At 37.8% G+C, this 18279-nt stretch overlaps 1 protein-coding gene across 2 annotated transcripts in view; it reads right to left on the minus strand.

The window, feature by feature from the left end:
* The window catches only part of NCK1 (NCK adaptor protein 1), a 92258-nt gene that overhangs the window by 72667 nt on the left and 1312 nt on the right, over positions 1–18279 (minus strand). The gene's annotated exons all lie outside the window — the stretch shown is intronic.

Below are 18279 nucleotides of genomic sequence, written 5' to 3' on the forward strand. Positions count from 1 at the left end.
CAGCCTTAAAAAGGACGTGCTACAATGTGAAGACATTATGCTAAGTGAAATAAGCCAATCACAAAAGGACAAATCTTGTATGATTCTACTTAAATAAGGTTCCTCGAGAGGTCAACTACATAGAGACTGAAAGTATGGCGGTTACCAGGGGCAGAGGGGATGGGAGAATGAGAATTTAGTATTTTATTGATACAGAGTTTCAGTTGAGGAAGATGAAAAAGTTCTGGAAATAGGTGGTGGTGATGGTTACACAACAATGGGAATACACTTAAAAGCCACAGAACTATACACTTAAAAACAGTTAAAATGGTACATTCTGTTATGTATATTTTACCACAATAAAAAAATTTATACATGAATGTTTGTAACGGTATTATTCATAATAGTCAAAAGGGAGAAACAACCCAAATGTCCATCAACTGATGAAAGGATAAATTTGGTATGTCCATACAACAGAATATTATTCAGCAATAATAATAAAGTACTAATGAGTCATAAAGTACTAATACGTGCAATAATAAGGTACTAATACATGCTATAACATGGATAAACCTTAAAAACATTATGCTAAGTGGAAGAAGCCAGCCACAAAGGACCACATATTATATGATTCCATTTATGAAGTGCCCAGAATGAACAAATCTAGAGACAGGAAGTCGATTAATGGTTGTCTAGAAGGACTAGGGGTAGGGGAGGTCAGAGGGTGACAACTAACAGGAGTGGGGTTTCTTTTGAGGGGTGGTGTAAATGTTCTATGTGGTGATGATTGCAAAACTCTGCAAGTACTAAAAGCTACTGAATTGTATACTTTATTTCAAGGAATTTTTAAATTTCCTCTTTGATTTCATTGTTGACCCACTGGTTTTTTAGTCTCCACGTAATCCTTGTTTTCTCGTTTCTCTTTCTGTGGTTGATTTCAGAATTGTATACTTCAAATGGGTGAACTGTATGTATGTGAATTATATCTCAATAAAGCTTTTTTTTTTTTAAAGCCAACAGGACCCAGTGACTGAATGGAACTGTAAATGAAGCAAAGAGATGAATAAAAGATTAACTACAAAAAAAACAAAAAAAAGATTAACTACAAGAAAACAGAAACATCATACTTTGAATTCTTGCTCTGACATTTATTATGTGTGTGACCTTGAGCAAGTTACTTAACCTCTCTGTGCTTTGATAACATCTTACAGGGTTGTTGTGAAGATTAAACAAAGTCATACATAAAACACTTAGTACAGTGCCTGCTACATAATCCTCTTTCCCTGCCCTATCCTCCCACCTAACGCTAAAAATTCTACGACCAACTGTAAGAAAGTATAAACTTAGTTATATCTGAATTTTAAGAAATTATGTCTGTTCCAGGTAGCAAATAACCCTTAAAGTCACCAATTATATGCTACTGGCAAAGCAATTTTCAACTGCTAATTCACAGCAAGTTGAAACCCCAAGGCAAAGAGAAAGATAAACTTTAGAAGCTCTATTCACCAATTATCTCTCAGCTACTTTTTCCCTTGCCCTCCTTCATTTTTAAATACTTCTTTCCTTGCCTAACGGCCTTTTTACCTTACCCTTTATTCCAAACTACTACTCTTACTTATAGACTGCTATTGATCATGAAAAGGCAACAATAAGTTACTTTTTTCCATAATAATACATGTTAAGATGGGAGAAAAAAAAAAAAAGACTGGTCATGCAAGCTATGGAACCACCAAACTGCCCAGCTAACCTGTCAAAGTTCCCTAAACAAAAAGATAATGAAAAGGAATGCAGGAAAGCTCCCACTTCCCCTTGTGTAAATGGCTCTCTTATTTGATTATCTGGAGACAGAATCCTGTGGCAACTGCAAAAAGGAACTGAAATTTCTCCACACTACCTATGACCAAGTTCCACTACCAAAAGTCAAATACTCTAAGCAGTTAGTACAATTTGACATATAAAACTATATTTCCATTTTAAATATACCTTCATTTCATTTCAATGTTAAATAAGAATTTAGTCTCAACCCATTTTAAAGGACAATGCCTTTCAAAGGAGCACCTGCATTATAAATGCTTCCGGAATAACTTCAGTAAAAGGATGTGGTTAAGAAGCATAAACAGATGAACCGCCATTGTACTGCTATGATTCTGTATATTTTCAGATCAGAAAATTCCTACTAAAAACTTTTCAAAATAAATTCATAAATGTTATCTCTATATAGGCTTTTAGTACAATTCTAACTTACTGGAACATTTAAAAAGAATATATCTCTAAGGAAAAGATGCTACAGCAAGCTCAGAAGCCTTTTCTTCCTCTACAAACTCCTTAATGCCTTCTTGATGCTTAACGGTATTGTCTTGTATTTCACTTCAAAACGTTTAATGGACACGTACTAAAAAGAGCAACTACATTAACTGCTTTTAGCATAGTATGTTAATAATCCTCACAGCGACCTTATGAAGCAGATATTAATATCACCATTTTATAACCTTCAGGAAAGGTAACATTTCAGAAGCTTCAAATGCATATCACAAAGAATACCCACACTAGCAGCAGTCAAGCTAAACTTTCTTCTTTCTGAAACTTCCTGGTATCCTTAGCCCTGTATTAAATTCGTTCTCCTCCCTCTCTACCTACTCCTGGTTTCCATATCAGGCTTCTCTTTTTTTTCCCCTTGCTCTTATCAATATATACCCTCTCCCTCAGTAGATCATCCATTTTTATGGCTTCATCTTATCACCTGGGCCCAACTGATACCCAAATCTATAATTTCAATTGTGTGCTCTAATCCAAGCTACTGTTCCTCAATATTTCTACATGAAAGTCTTGCTATCACCACAAACTCAACACACATCAATCCCAACTCATCATTATCTCCAAAACACCAACTCTTCTATCCTCTTTACTCATCTGTTAATTACAAACCACTATCATCCCCTTCACCCAGACTCCCCACTTTAGTCACACAGCAATTTGTGTTGGTTTTTCCTTTGATTCCTCTTCATCCTTTTCTGTTCCATTGACACTGCCACCACTAAAATCCAAGCCCTCAGCAATTCACCTAAATTACCATTAGAAGTCTTGGTTATAATTCCCTCCAGTCTCTCCAGTTCAGTCTGTTCTGTATAACAGTCATTCATTCATACAACACATTTACTAGAGTGTGCTAAGCACTGGCTGGGTGCTGCAGGGATACAACAGTGAGAAAGACATCTCTTTCTAGCAGAGGACACAAGTAAAGCAAACAAAATTTTTTTTCAAATAAAATAGTTATACATTGTGATAAATGTAAACACAGTGCTATCAAAAAGGACAGAAAATAGGAGAGCTATTTTTGTTTGGGATTTTAGTTAGAGATGGATTTTAAGCTGATACTGAAGATGAGAAGGAGGGAGTCATCTAAATATTTAGAGTGCTCCAAGCAAAGGAAACTACAAAACACACAGGTTCCAGGAGGAAAAAATGTTTGGCATGTTATAGGAAATGACCTAGTCTAACGTAAGTTGAGAATAATAAGGGGGAAATGGTACAAAATAAGGTTGGAACAGACATAGGCTAATTTTAGTCTATGGGTAACAAGAAGTCATTAAAGGGTTTTAAGCAAGGGAGTTCTAATCTAATATACACTGTGACAGAGACTGCTAGTGCTCATTAATATCTGTGTTCTCTCTTTCATTAGTACACTGCTACACTACATTTCCCAGCCGCCTCTGTAGTTAGGTGGAGTCATGGGACTCAGTTCTGACCAATGGAATGTGGGTGAAAGTGATATACGCCACTTTTTAGTGGGCCCTAAAATCTTCCTCCATACTTGCTTCCCTTTTCAAGACAGCCTCAAAAGTCATATTGTGATGATAGTGATAATTTAAAAAGATAGAATAGCCTGTGCCCCTGAATTACTGCAAGGAGCAGAGGTATCCCCACTCCTACTCCATCACACATATACACTAGACTGACATGAAAAAGTAATTTAAACTTCCACCGTGTTAAGCCACTAAGATTTGTGCTTATTAAATAAAGCTGTTAGCATATCATGATTAATACAGAAATCTTAACCTTTCTTTGACTGCCATGTAAAGAATTAGTTAAAAGGAAAAAAACCAGTAGAAATACAAAGACTAGTTAAGACTCAACAACAATAACAACAAAAGTTTTAAATACAGGACTTCAATAGACATTTCTCTAAAGATATACAAATGACCAACAAGCATATGAAAGGATAGCTACTATTAAGAAAGGAGGGAAGGAAGGAGGGAGGGAGGGAGGGAGGGAGGGATGGTAGTTCCTCAAAAGAAAGTATTGCAGTTCCTCAAAAAATTAAATAGAGAATTACCATATGGTCCAGCAATTTCTGAAGAGACTTGAACAGATATTTGTACATTCATGTTCATAGCAGCATTATTCATAATAGCTGAAAGTGGAAGCAACCTAAATATCCATCAATAGATGAATGGATAAACAAAATGTGGTATATATATTCGATGGAATATTACCAGCCTTAAAAAGGAAGGAAATTTTGCACATGTGACAACATGGATGAACCTTGAAGACATTATGCTAAGTGAAATAAAGCAGTCAAAAAAAGACAAATGCCAATGATTCCACTTAAATGAGATAACTAGAGCAAACAAACTCATAGAAACAGAAAGTAGAATGGTGGTTGCCAGGGATTGGGGGAATGGGTAGTTGTTTAATGAATGCAAAGTTTCATTTTTGCAAGATGAAAAAGTTCTGGAGATTGGTTGCACAACAATGTGAATATACTTAATACTGAACTACATACACTTAAAAATGATTAGAACTGTAAATTTTATGTTATGTGGATTTTACCACAAGTTTTTAGAAGAGCAGTGAATACAAATGTGAATCATTACACTGTATACCTGAAACTAATAAAACGTCAATTATATCTGAAATAAATAACAACAGGAGTCCAAGTAAAAAGATGATGGTACCTTGGTAGCCTGGACTTGAGTGGTATGGTGACTATGTAGACAGAGAACAGAAGAATTCAAGATGTATTTGGAGTTCGAAGAGACAAGATGGATTAGAAGTATGGGAAGTAAGGGAATCAGGTATGACACCTGGGTTTTAGCTACTAGGTGAGCGGCAATACCATTGAATGAAATGAGAAAGATTGAGGAATGAACTAATGGAGGCAGCAGGGAAAGCGTACAGTTTAAGAGTAAGGAAATCAAGAATTTGTTTTGATTGTTTTAAGTTCAAAATACCTATGGGATATATATAGAAGTGGCAAAATCAAGGAAACAGCTTGATGTATCTGGCATATTGTATTTTCCAAAGATGGCTGAGACAATATCTTCAATGCTTCTCTTACTGTGTAATTTAGACACCACCTCTTAATGGGGGGGAAAACTTCCCTCCCCTTGAATATTGGTAGGCTTATTACTAAGCAGAAGTGAAGCTATGCAACTTCCAAGGCTGTCATAAAAGTGTTACAGCTTCTACTGGATACCCTCAAGATGCTTGGTCTTGGAGCCCAGCCATCATGCTATGATGAAGCCCAAGCAGCCTACGTAGAGATCTACATGGACAGGAACCAAGGCCCCTAACCCAGGGGTCACCAACCCCGGGCCACGGACCAGTACCAGTCCATAGCCTGCTAGGAACCGGGCCACACAGCAGGAGGTGAGTGGCAAGCAAGCAAAGCTTCATCTGCTGCTCTCCATCACTCGCATTACCGCCTGAACCATCCCCGCCACCCCCACCCCGGTCCGTGGAAAAACTGTCTTACACGAAACCAGTCCCTGGTGCCAAAAAGGTTGGGGACCGCTGCCCTAGCCCATAGCCAGCCAAGGAGTTCACAGTCAACTGTTAACAACAATTTGTCAGCAGTATGAGCAAGCAACCCTAGATGATACCACTTGGAACAGAGACAAGCCATCTCCATCCAAGTGCTGCCTAAATGTAGATCTATGAGCAGAAGAAAAATGATTATTGTTTTAAACCACTCAGTTTTGGAGTGGTTTTTACACAGTAGTAGGTAATGGACATAATAAATGGCTCTGGAGCTTAGAGCAGAGGTCTTGCCTGAGCAAGAGGTCAGCCACATATCAATACTATTTAAAATCATAGGCTTAAACGAGATCACCTAAGGGAGAGTACAAGAGAGAAGAAATTCCACAATGAAGCTCTAAACTCCAATATAAAAAGCTAAGCAAACAAAAGATATCACTAATTCAACTTCAAACTCTTTGCCAATTGCCTAATTAAGAGATACAGACATAAGGTATTTTAGTAGCTTCATTGTCATAAAACTACCAGGGCCTTCTCACATGTTCAAATCCAGACTTACTGCTCTTTCATCTGATAATCAGTTAGCGTTAAGGGAATTCTCTTTATCACCTTAGGAATTCCCTTTGTCCCTCTAGAATTTGATTTCCTGTCTCCTATAATGCTCACCTTCCTCTTTCACTGAAGTTTACACCTTCCTTTTGTTGGGTGGAGCAAATCACACAATAGCTTTCTGAGAAGGAAGTGAGGAAGAGAAATTTTTGGAGACCTTACACGTCTTAAAATGCCTACATTCTATACTTGTACTTAATAATTTGGCTGGGTAAAGAAATCTAGCTTGGAAATCATTTTCCCTCAGAATTTGAGGGCCTTGCTCACTGTCTTCTGGCTTGTGAGGTTGCAGTTGAGAATACTCAATCTCTGAAGTTGAGGGACCCATTTCTCCCCCTCCAGAAGCTTATAGATCTTTCTACCCCTCCGGAAGCTTACAGTCCCATGTATTCCAAAATTTCACAATGAAATATCTCAGTGTCTGTGTGTACTGGTTATTAAGCTATTGTCCTAGACTTCAAACCTACTCTTCTCTACTCTGCTTTGTAATGCTGAGGGGCTGGAACCCTGCAAATCACAGTTCTTTGCTAGCTGGCTTCCTGTTAGACTCTGCCTAAAAGGGACACTAGAAAGACACTAGAAGGTTGAAGGAGGGAACAGGGAGATACTCCTTCAGCTCAGTATCAACTGTCAACCTTCAATGTGGAAACAGCAATTGTTCCAGTATCAGCAATTGGTTTCAGTTAGCAACTTTTTGCTTTTGTGTTTTTCCTGCCATTCCCAGACCAGCCTTATCAAGTCTCTTAAAATACTTACACTTCCTGAGCAGGCAGCAACTCCTCAGAAGTTTGAGTTCCAGTTCCTCAGGGACACTCTTCAAGCTTCTGAATTCCAATAATTCCAATCTCTTCTCTTTGTTCTCCCAACCCTAGTGGCTAATTACTTCCTACAGTTAACTATCTTTGTGATACCTGAGAGTTCCCTTATTGCCTTTTCAGTTCTCCAATTATCTAGTCTATTATAGTTTCTGAGGGCTGCTATAACAAAGTAACACAAACTGGGTTGGCTTAGAACAGAACTCCATCTCACAGTTCTAGAGGCCACAACACAAGTCTGAAATCAAAGTATTGGCCATGCTCTGTCTGAAAGTATTAGTTAGGATCTGTTCCAGGCCTCTCTCCTAGCTTCTGGTAGTCTCAGGCATTCCTTGGCTTGTAGATGGCCATCTTCCCTCTGTGCATGCCTGTGTACAAATTTATGTCTGAATTTCCCCACTGTTTTTAAAGAACACCAGTCACAATGGCTTAAAGGACACTCTAATGACCTTACTTTAACTTGATTACCTCTGAAAAGACTCTATTTCCAAACAAGGTCACATTCTGAGGTACCGCAGGTTAGGGTTTCAACATATCTTTTTTGCAGGGACACAACTCAACCCATAACATCTGGCTAAACAATTCTTTATATTATACAATTCTGTTATAAGTAGTATAGTCTCCATTTTCCTGACTAGACCCTAATTCAAAGTACATTTATCTGTTTTCATCCATTTTCCTTGAGAACCCAGAAGGCTTCTCAATATGCAAAATGATATTCCTCAACTTTGGGTATTTTTCTTGAATATTTCACCATTATTTCTTTTCCACTCTTTGCTCTGTTCTCTCTTACCAACACTTCTGTTGCTTACAAGTTGATCTCCTGGACTGACCTTTGAATTACATATATTTTTTTACCTGTTTTCCATCTTTTCCTCTACTTTATGCAAGGTCTCCTCTACTTTAACTTCCATTCTTTTATTTTCTTCTTACTGTTACCCTCTAATTTTCAAGAGCTCTTTTTTTAGTTCTTATTGCTCCAAATTCTTCTTTTCTATTTGTTTTGGTCTCTTATATTAAAAGCTTTCCTCATGGGCTTCCCTGGTGGCGCAGTGGTTGAGAATCCACCTGCCGATGCAGAGGACACGGGTTCATCCCCCGGTCCGGGAAGATCCCACATGCCACGGAGCGGCTAGGCCCGTTAGCCATGGCCGCTGAGCCTGCGCGTCCGGAGCCTGTGCTCCGCAACGGGAGAGGCCACAACAGTGAGAGGCCCGTGTAACGCAAAAAAAAAAAAAAGCTTTCCTCATGAATCTGGTGATCCTTGACTGTCTTGTTCATATTTAAAACTAGGGCCCTAAAAACTGATTGTGAATAACTTCAGAGTTTTTCTCCTTGGTTCTACTAAGAGAATCATCCTCTAAGTTCCTACTTGATTGTCAGGATTCTGGGACCCCAAGAGGAGAAGGGACCTCAATAAGGGTTCTAACATTGAGCACATTCACTTAATCCAGGTGTTCACTGTAGGATAACTGGTCTTCAATTACATTAGTATCTACCCCTCTCTTAGAGACACTGTATTTTATCCACTGCAGAGGATAAATCTTCATTCAGTCTTCTGCTGCCGCAGTAAAGAGGGCAGTCACTTAGCTATACAAATTGACAAAGAGATCTAGGCTCATGCTGCCTTTTTGTTGTTGTTTTTTTGTAATAGCTTACTGAGATATAACTCAAATTCTACACAAGTCATCAATTTAAAGCATACGATTCAATGATTTTTAGTATATTCAGTCGTGCAACCATCATCACAATCAATTTTAGAACATTTTCATCACACCAAAAAAGAAACCCGTACCCTTGAGCAGTCACTTCCCATTTCCCTCTAATCTCCCCTATTCCCAGACCTAGGCAACCACTAATTTACTCCGTATCTCTATAGATTTGTATTTTCTAGACATTTCATACAAATAAAATCATACAATATGTGGTCTTTTGTGACTGGCTTCTTTCACATAAGCATACTGTGAAGGTTCATTCACGTTATAAAATGTATGAGTACTTCATTGCTGTTTATCGCAATATGCATTTTTTTTACCCATTATTAGTTGACGGACATCTGGGCTGTTTCTACTTTTTGGCTATTATGATTAACTGAGCTGGCTTCTTAAACAGACTTTCAAGCAATCCTTCTATTTTTAGCACCACTCTCAGCCCATCTTCCACAAGAATACCTGATGCTGCCAATTCCTGAGCCTGAGGATTCTTTTCTATTTTTCCTACTGCCAGTTTAGGATTGAACTTTTTTTTTTTTTTTTTTTTTTTGTGGTACGCAGGCTTCTCACTGCTGTGGCCTCTCCCATTGCAGAACACAGGCTCCGGACGCACAGGCTCAGCGGCCATGGCTCACGGGCCCAGCCGCTCCGCGGCATGTGGGATCTTCCCGGACTGGGGCACGAACCCGTGTCCCCTGCATCGGCAGGCGGACTCTCAACCACTGCGCCACCAGGGAAGCCCCGAACATTTTTAAATCTACTAAAATGTTTCTATCAGGCTGTTGCTTTCCAGCTTCCAAATTTCATTGCTTCTTCCATTCTCTTTACCTATGTAGTTCCAACCTTTAAAAAATATTCTATACGATCAATCATCTTGGTAGGCTTTGGAGGGGAGTAAAAGTAAATGCATATTTCACTCATCCATCTTTACACAGTAATCTTTTCAATTATTTTTAGCCTTTATTCTAACATATGCATTATAAGGCTATAAATGTTCCTTTAAGCATGGATTACCTGTATCCCTTAAGTTATGTCATATTTTCATCATTCAGTTCAGAAGAGTTCAATGTCATTTCTTCTTTAATCCCTGGGTTACTTAGGAGTATACTCTTTAATTTCCAAACAGTTGACATGTCATTTTCTAGTTATTTTTTGTAATTGATTTCTAGCTTAATTCCAACATGTCAGAGCACATATTCTAGAACTGATTATTTCCATCTTTTTTATGGTCCAGCATATGTAAATTTGGGGGGAAATTTCCATAGGCACTAGAAAAAAATCTGTATTCTTCAGGTGCTGGGTAAAATGTTCTATGCATGTAATTAGACTCATTTGTTAATTATTTTGTTCAAATCTTTTGACTTTTTTGTCTTATTGTTGTTCTACTAATTACTCAGAGTTATACTAAAATATCCCAAATTATATTTATGAATTTGTCTAATTCTCCTTTTAGTTCTGCCAGTTTTTTACCTACCAAGTTGTCAAAAATTAGAATAATTATGCAAAGTAAAGGAACACTATTTGTTGGTAAAGATATAAATTCGTATGTTTTTTCTGAATAGTAGTTTGGCAACAGTTACCAACATTTACAACACCTATACTTTTGAACCCTGTTATTTTACATCTAAAACTGATTCTAAAGCTCTTAATGTACACCAATCACTGCTTAGCAGTTAAGTGGATACATGAATTCTCACGTAAACCTTATAATAATCCTTTGATTAAGTATAATCCCCATATTACAGATAAGAAGAATGAGGCTTGTAGACGCCTAAGCCCAAACAGTGATGAAGCCTATACTGGAATTCAAGTTGTCTGTCTCCAGAATCTTTAAACTTATATATACTGACTCGAAAGAATGTTTATAAAAGCCAAATTAGAAAACAAAATGTAGCATGCGATCCTATTTTAAGTGAGCATGAGTTTGTATACTCAAAGAAACAAGTCTGGCATATACATATTAAAAAATAACAGAGAGGACTTCCCTGGTGGTGCAATGGTTAAGAATCCGCCTGCCAATGCAGGGGACATGGGTTCGAGCCCTGGTCCAGAAAGATCCCACATGCCGCAGACAACTACTGTGGGCGACAACTACTGAGCCTGCGCTCTAGAGCCCGGGAGCCACAACTACTGAAGCCCGTGCGCCTAGAGGCCGTGCTCCGCAACAGGAGAAGCCCCCACTCACCACAACTAGAGAAAGCCCGTGCACAGCAACGAAGACTCAATGCAGCCCAAAAAAATTAATTAAATAAATAAATTTGTAAATAATAATAACAGAGATAGGGACTTCTCTGGTGGTCCAGTGGTTAAGAGTCTGCACTCCCAATGCAGGGGGCACGGGTTAGATCCCTGGTCAGGGAACTACGATCCCGCATGCCACATGCAGCAAAAAAAAAAACCAAAAAAACGGAGATAAATACTAAAGATAAGACACCATTTAAAGGAAAGAAAGTATTATACAAGAAACCTGTGATGAGACTGCTCACACAATTAAGACTAAACGTAACAGTTTTTCAGCAGCTAGCACTTAAAGGAAAAGACATTTTACTTTATTTCCTATAACAATGCAATTCCTGTTTCTCCCACCCTGCCACGTGCTTACATTAATTCTCTCTCTCGTTTCTGATATCAGGTGGACAAATACAACCCCACACACACATATATACGCACACTTACACATATATATGTATATGTATATTACTGCCTGGAACAGCTTCTTGTCTGGAGCCAATTTATTCTGCCAGTTATGATTTACCAACTACAGAGAGAGTTGATGAAAATTGCTCATTTAAAACATGACTTGGGCCTGTTCTCAATGCCTCTTTCCCCATTCTTCAAAGTATACACGCTTATGTTCTGCACTTAGATGACAAGAAAAAGAACAATGCACATGTACACTCATTATGCGTTGTGATTTATTTCTTCAGTATTTTGCTTTTCCTACTTCTTGACATTTTACATTAAAAAAATCTCATATCTCTGATAATAGAGTATATCCTACCAATTCTTAGTCATAACTTCCATGATATGCACTAAACTAAATTAAAACAAATAGCTTCAGGAAGTCCCAAGATTGTAAACTGAAGCCTGAGTGGGAGTAAAAGTAGTAGTCTAGAAGCTTTATTAAAGGAAATCAGAACCATTACACCCAGAACAAAGTAGGCAAACCTTTTCTGTAAAGGGCCAGATAGTAAATGTTTTAGTCTTTACGGGCCACACAGTCTCTGCCACATACTATTTTTTTACAACCCTTTAAAAATGTAAAATCATTCTGATTGGTTGGTTACTCCACTCTGAACTAGGGCTCACCAGATATAATTAAAGATCTGCATACCCTACCAAAAGTAGGGGAATGAGAAATCCAATCCCTCAAACCAAAAAAATTGGTGGCCAAACTTTCAGACCTCAAGCAGATTTGAGTTTTCCTTCATGTACCTGACCCAAGAGGAAAACACCTCCTGCACATCAATCAGGGTTTTCTCAAAAAATGGCTCACTTGGGCCACCATGAAATGAAATTCAAAGTCTTCAAGTCCCCATCAATTCAGACTTTCACTCACTAGATAACATCCAAGGATTGATTACTGACACCTGAAGTAAGCCTCCAACATAAAAGCTAGAGGCCAATTTAGAAGGAACAGAGGCTGCAAATAAATAAAAAAGTTAAAAAAAAAGCTATTTATAGCCTCAGAAATTAGAGAAGACAATGCATCCATGACAGAAGCACAAAATGCTCTCTATAAAAGAGAATCTTAAAGAGAACAAAAAGAACTCTTGGGAAATCAAAATCTTCACAGCAAAAAATGAAAAATTCAACAGAAGGCTTAGGAAATAAAGTGAAGAAAGCCTCCCATATAAAACAGGGCCAAAAGACTAGGAGGTGAAAAGAGAAAAAGGGAGTATCAGAGGACTAGTCTAAGAGATTCAAACAAAGAACAGAAGTTTCACAGAGAGAGATACAAAAGGGAGGAGACTAAACCACTGTAATGGACTGAACTGTGTCCCCTCAAAATTTATATGTTGAAGCCCTAGCCCCCAGTGTGACGGTATTTGGAGATACAGCCTTCAGGAGGTAGTTATGGTTAAATGAGGTCATAAGGGTGGGGCCCTAATCCAACAGGATTGGTATCCTCAAAATAAGAGGAGGAAAGATACAGTTCTCTCCATGGAAGGCCTTGTAAGGACACACTGAGAAGGCAGCTGTCTACAAGCCAAGAAGAGAACTCATCCGAAACCAACCTGGACAGTACCTTGATCTTGGACTTCTAGCCTCCAGAACTGTGAGAAAATTAGTATCTGTTCTTTAAACCACACAGTCTACGGTATTTTGTTATGGCAGCCCTAGCAGATTAATCCAACCATCAATGAAAAAATTCAAGAAAATTTCCCAGAACTGATGAACATAATTTGGCAGATTTGGAGGGCACAACGAATAATATCTAAGGAAACACACAAAAATAGATGTATGCCAAGTCACACCCTCATGAAATTCACAAAATTCCAGAAAGGCAAAAAACAGGATCAGGAATCAGAATGTCTTCAGAATTCTTAAATGGGCCACAAGCTAGAAAACAATGGAGAGATGCCTTCAGAATTCAGAAGGGAAATTATTTCCAACCTACAACTCCTTACCCAACCAACCAAATCAGTGGGAAGACCAAAAATAAATAAATAAATAAATAAATAAAGGGGGTTTTTATTAACGCAGATCTCAACTTTTCACAGTAATCTACTGTGCGATATACCCCATCAAAAGAAGGGGTCAAAACAATAAAAAAATAAAAAAGAATTACATGATTCACAGGAAACAAGAGAGTTAAGGCAAAGGGAATCACTAGCTTTATGGTAAAGGGAGAAATCCCAGGAAACTACTATGGACCAGCCAGAGAACTAGTTCAATCAGGTTCAAAAACTGGGAGAAAGGGACTTCCCTGGTAGTGCAGTGGTTAAGAATCCGCCTGCCAATGCAGGGGACACGGGTTCGAGCCCTGGTCCGGGAAGATCCCATATGCCGCAGAGCAACTAAGCCCATGCACCACAACTACTGAGCCTGCGCTCTACAGCCCGCGTGCCACAACTACTGAGTCCACATGCTGCAACTACTGAAGCCCACATACCTAGAGCCAGCGCTCCGCAAAGAGAAGCCACCACAATGAGAAGCCGCGCACCACAATGAAGAGTAGCTTGCTACAACTTGAGAAAGCATGCACACAGCAATGAAGACCCAATGCAGCCAAAAAGTTGAAAAAATTAAAAAAAAACAAAAAACTGGTAGACAAAAACAGAGCAATTCTACTCCCATGTATATATACTCAAAAGAAATGAGGGTGTATGTCCACTAAAAGACTTTTAAGTAAATGTTCATAGCTGCTTTATTCACAACAGCTAAAAAAAATGAAGTATATCAAACATCCATTAATGGTGAATTTTTTTTTAATGTATATATTCATCCAACAAAATACTGCCATCAGTGAAAAAGACCAACTACTGCTGTACGCAACATCATGGGTGAGTCTCACAAACACAATGTTAAGTAAAAGCAGCCATTCACAAAAGTATATACTGTATGGTTCCACTTATATTAAGTTCAAGAACAGGCAAAAGTAACCTATGGTGATATAGGTCAAAATGGTGATTACTTTGCGGGGGTGGGGGGCGGGGGAGATACAGATTTGGGAGGACCCATGAGAGACCCTTCTGGAGCACTAGGAATGTTCTATACCTTGATCTGGGTAATGGGCCTATGTCTACAACTGGAAAAATTCATTAGGGATACACTGAAATTTGGCCACTTTGCAATTCTAAAAAACATAATGATACTTTCTCTAAACAAGTTTTTAAAGAAATTAATGGAACATTCAACTGGATCCCACAACAGGAATTAATCAAAAGGGAAATTTTCTAAGGTCTTATACACAAAGATCTTTATTTCAAAGTTATTTACAATAGGAAAACAACTGGAAATAACACTTAATAAATGAGTGTCATGTAAATTCTGGATTTCTCTGCTGTGGAACAGAAATTATTATTCGGTGTCTTTCTGTTACTAGCAGCCAAACTTAATACTTATTAACCCAAAAAAGCCATCTGCCAGAGGGAAGAGCATGTTCATAGGCTCCAAGGCAAAAAAGAGCTTGGCTATTCAAGGCCCAAAGAGTAGCCTAAAGGAAAAAGATAATGCCAAGAAATGCAGCTAGAAGCTGGCAAAAGCCAAATCATGGAAGGCTTATAGGGCTTTCTAAGAATATGTAAAAAAAAAATGTAAAAAAACATAGAAAAACTAATGTATTTGGGTTGGCCACAAAGTTCATTCGGGTTTTTCCAAACTTTTTGGCCAACCCAAAATCTGACTTCCTAGGGCAGCAAAAATTCGGGGTTGGGGGGCGGGGGGGGGGGAGGTTGTACAGGAAGTATTCTAAATGTTTCTAAAAATAAAAATGTTGCTTAAAAACATATAGTATCTGGAAGTGATCAAGTATTTCCAAAAACCTTTCCAGTGCCTTGTTTAATTAATAAAATGTTTCTACAATATAGCTGGAATACTCAAAAAATACAATGAACATTAAATTCTTTGTTATATTTATTATTTGAATTGATCTAAATGCAACATGATTTTGAAGCATGCATGTACTGAAAGTTTGGGAAGGCTGATTCATTTAAAAAAAGAAAAAAAAAAAAAACCTTTTCAATGCACCCGTTTTTTAAAAGATCTCTCCAAGCCATACTCTCACTGCTTTATTCAACTGGTCTGTTTGAACAAAAGCAGAAATTATTCATACCATACTTATCCAATTCAGCACTCCTTAGGTACAATTTCAGGAAAAAAGAACAAGAGAAACAGTGTTTCCACAGTTTATTTTAGCAGATAATTATTTAAACAAATAAGAATAAGCCATTATAAACAACCAAACAATAAAAGAAAAATAGCTTCTAATTTTTCTAATTTGTTTCAGGCCAAAAAAGTAAAGCATACCCTCCAGAGATATTTCACCTGATAGTTTTCTGTGCTGTGTTATACCATTCAACTCTTGCTACATCAATGTAACAAAAATACCAAGGAAACCCTATGCTGCTGGTATTAACAGAAACTTTAAAGTTAAGAGGGAAAAAAACGTGAAGAACAAACATATAAAAGCTCTCTAACTCCCCAAATGGAACAAATGGTTTACAGAATGTTTTGCTCAATAAGCAGATTGCTCAATAATCTGGTTCTTGACAGATGAACAAAATGAAAAAATAGCAAAATGTAAAAGTGTTACTGTTCTATCAAAAAGAGAAAAAGGGGCTTCCCTGGTGGCACAGTGGTTGAGAGTCCGCCTGCCGATGCAGGGGACACGGGTTCGTGCCCCGGTCCGGGAAGATCCCACATGCGGCAGAGCGGCTGGGCCCGTGAGCCATGGCCGCTGAGCCTGCGCGTACGAAGCCTGTGCTCCGCAGCGGGAGAGGCCGAGGCCATGGCAGTGAGAGGTCCGCGTACCTCAAAAAAAAAAAAAAAAAAAAAGAGAAAAAGAACATTTAGTTAGGTCAATAAACTTAGTCACCTAATAAGTCATTGTTCACATCTACTTTCAAGGCTCCCAAAGATTCAAGTCTCTTTTATCAAGAGAATCAAACAAACTAAAATCCAACAGTGAAACTTCTAAGAGATTCATTTTTAGTGAGTCAGGACTCAACAGTGGACATGACAGTATTATTTTTGTTAAAGCTGTTAATACATCCAACAAGCTAGAAGTCTCTATGTAGACTTTAAATCACTGTTTCAATGATTCAAACAATGCAAGTCATGAAGGTTCCCCTGCCCTCATACAGAAGTTTTGAATCTATATCAGAAGGCATTAATACACAAAATGCAAAGTAATGTGAAGCAAACAATACAAAATGACATTGCAAGAGATGAAAAGAAGTATAGTTTCATATAGAATACACAATTTTTTTTTTTTTAATATACACAGCTTGAGTTAGGAAGTCAAGCAGGAAATCAAGGTTTGAGTCTCAGTTCTGCCACCACCACTAGGTGAATTTTAGTGCAGTTAGTCTGTATGGATTACGTTTTCCCTATCTATAAAACAGATGGTTGGATTCCAACGTTCCTACAATATTGTTCCATAGTATTATGATACAAGTCCACATAAGATTAAAAACCAAAGGAATGATAAAACAGTAAGGGCAGTGCGTTCAAAGGAAAGCAACAACACAGAGAACAGAAAGATCTGGAAGGTTGCACTAAAGGACCAAAAATGAAACTTCAACAAAATTTGCCACTTAATTTAAGGAGGAAAATTCCTTTTAAAGAACGCAGGCTATACGTAGGCAAAGTCTCAACAGATACCAAGGTAGAAAAATACAAAGTCTAAATGAGAACAAGAGATTGGGTTGGTTAGGGTGGACAGCTCCTATAGAGAATTAGTGCCATCATTAGAAAAAACAGGTTTTGAGCAGATTGTTAGAAGGCTGGGAATTCTGAACTATACTCTGTAAATAACAGGGAACTATTGCTGGTTTAACAGTGAGGGCGTTGGAAGCATTATTTTAAGAACAGGCAGAAGGCAGAACATACTGAGTAGGGAGAAAAGACAGGCAGAAAACCCAGTTAAAAGCTAGTGGGAAGGAACAGATATCTGAAAGAAATTTCAGAAAATGGTTAACAAAAATTGGTCAGTGTTAAGTTATGTGGATAGAGGAAGTCAAAGATAAAACCAAGGTTTATGTCTGGGTAATTTAAGGCATGATAAAATCACCAAAACACAGTCAGCATATGGAATCAGTTTTGAAGGGAAGACTATAAATTCTATCTTTCAAATAAAGTAAGCATCCAAATAGAATTGTTGCCTTATTAAACAATCTTTAAATGTCATTTGTGGCCCTGTCAGCTGTCTTCCTAAAACAGCACAGCAAAGTATTCACGGAGAATTTGTTAAATGCTTAGTAATTTCAAGAGTTTCCTCTAATTCTACTTATTGACCAAATAACTAAATAATCATTTAGTCTTCTGGTGTAGGTAGACAACATTTGGTATTTTTCCATATTATAAAGGTGAGTAAATTGTAAAAATTATTAATTAAACTATAAGAGGGAAAAAATGGACTGCAACTGTATTTATCAATTCTTCCTGACATGTGATTTATAACAATAATCACATCAAATCTACCTTGAGTTTTGGCAGGAAAGTTCTCAAAGGTTCAAAAGAAAAATGAACCCAGTGGCATAAAGCATCATTCAATATCTAACAAAATGTTCGAAGCTTTATTTACATGGACCTGAAAGCACTGGTAACATCTGGACTAAAGATAATACTTAGAAAAGTAGAGCAAACAATTTAAAATTTAATACATGAACAAGCACAGCTGAGAAATCTTGAACATTCTGCAAACTGTTCACAGATGACAATTTTCCAAAGAAGAAAATCCC

This window comes from Delphinapterus leucas, chromosome 4 (assembly GCF_059928025.1).
Source record: "Delphinapterus leucas isolate spDelLeu-1000000601 "Yukka" chromosome 4, BTC_Dleu_Yukka2, whole genome shotgun sequence".
Taxonomy (NCBI): Eukaryota; Metazoa; Chordata; class Mammalia; order Artiodactyla; family Monodontidae; genus Delphinapterus; species Delphinapterus leucas.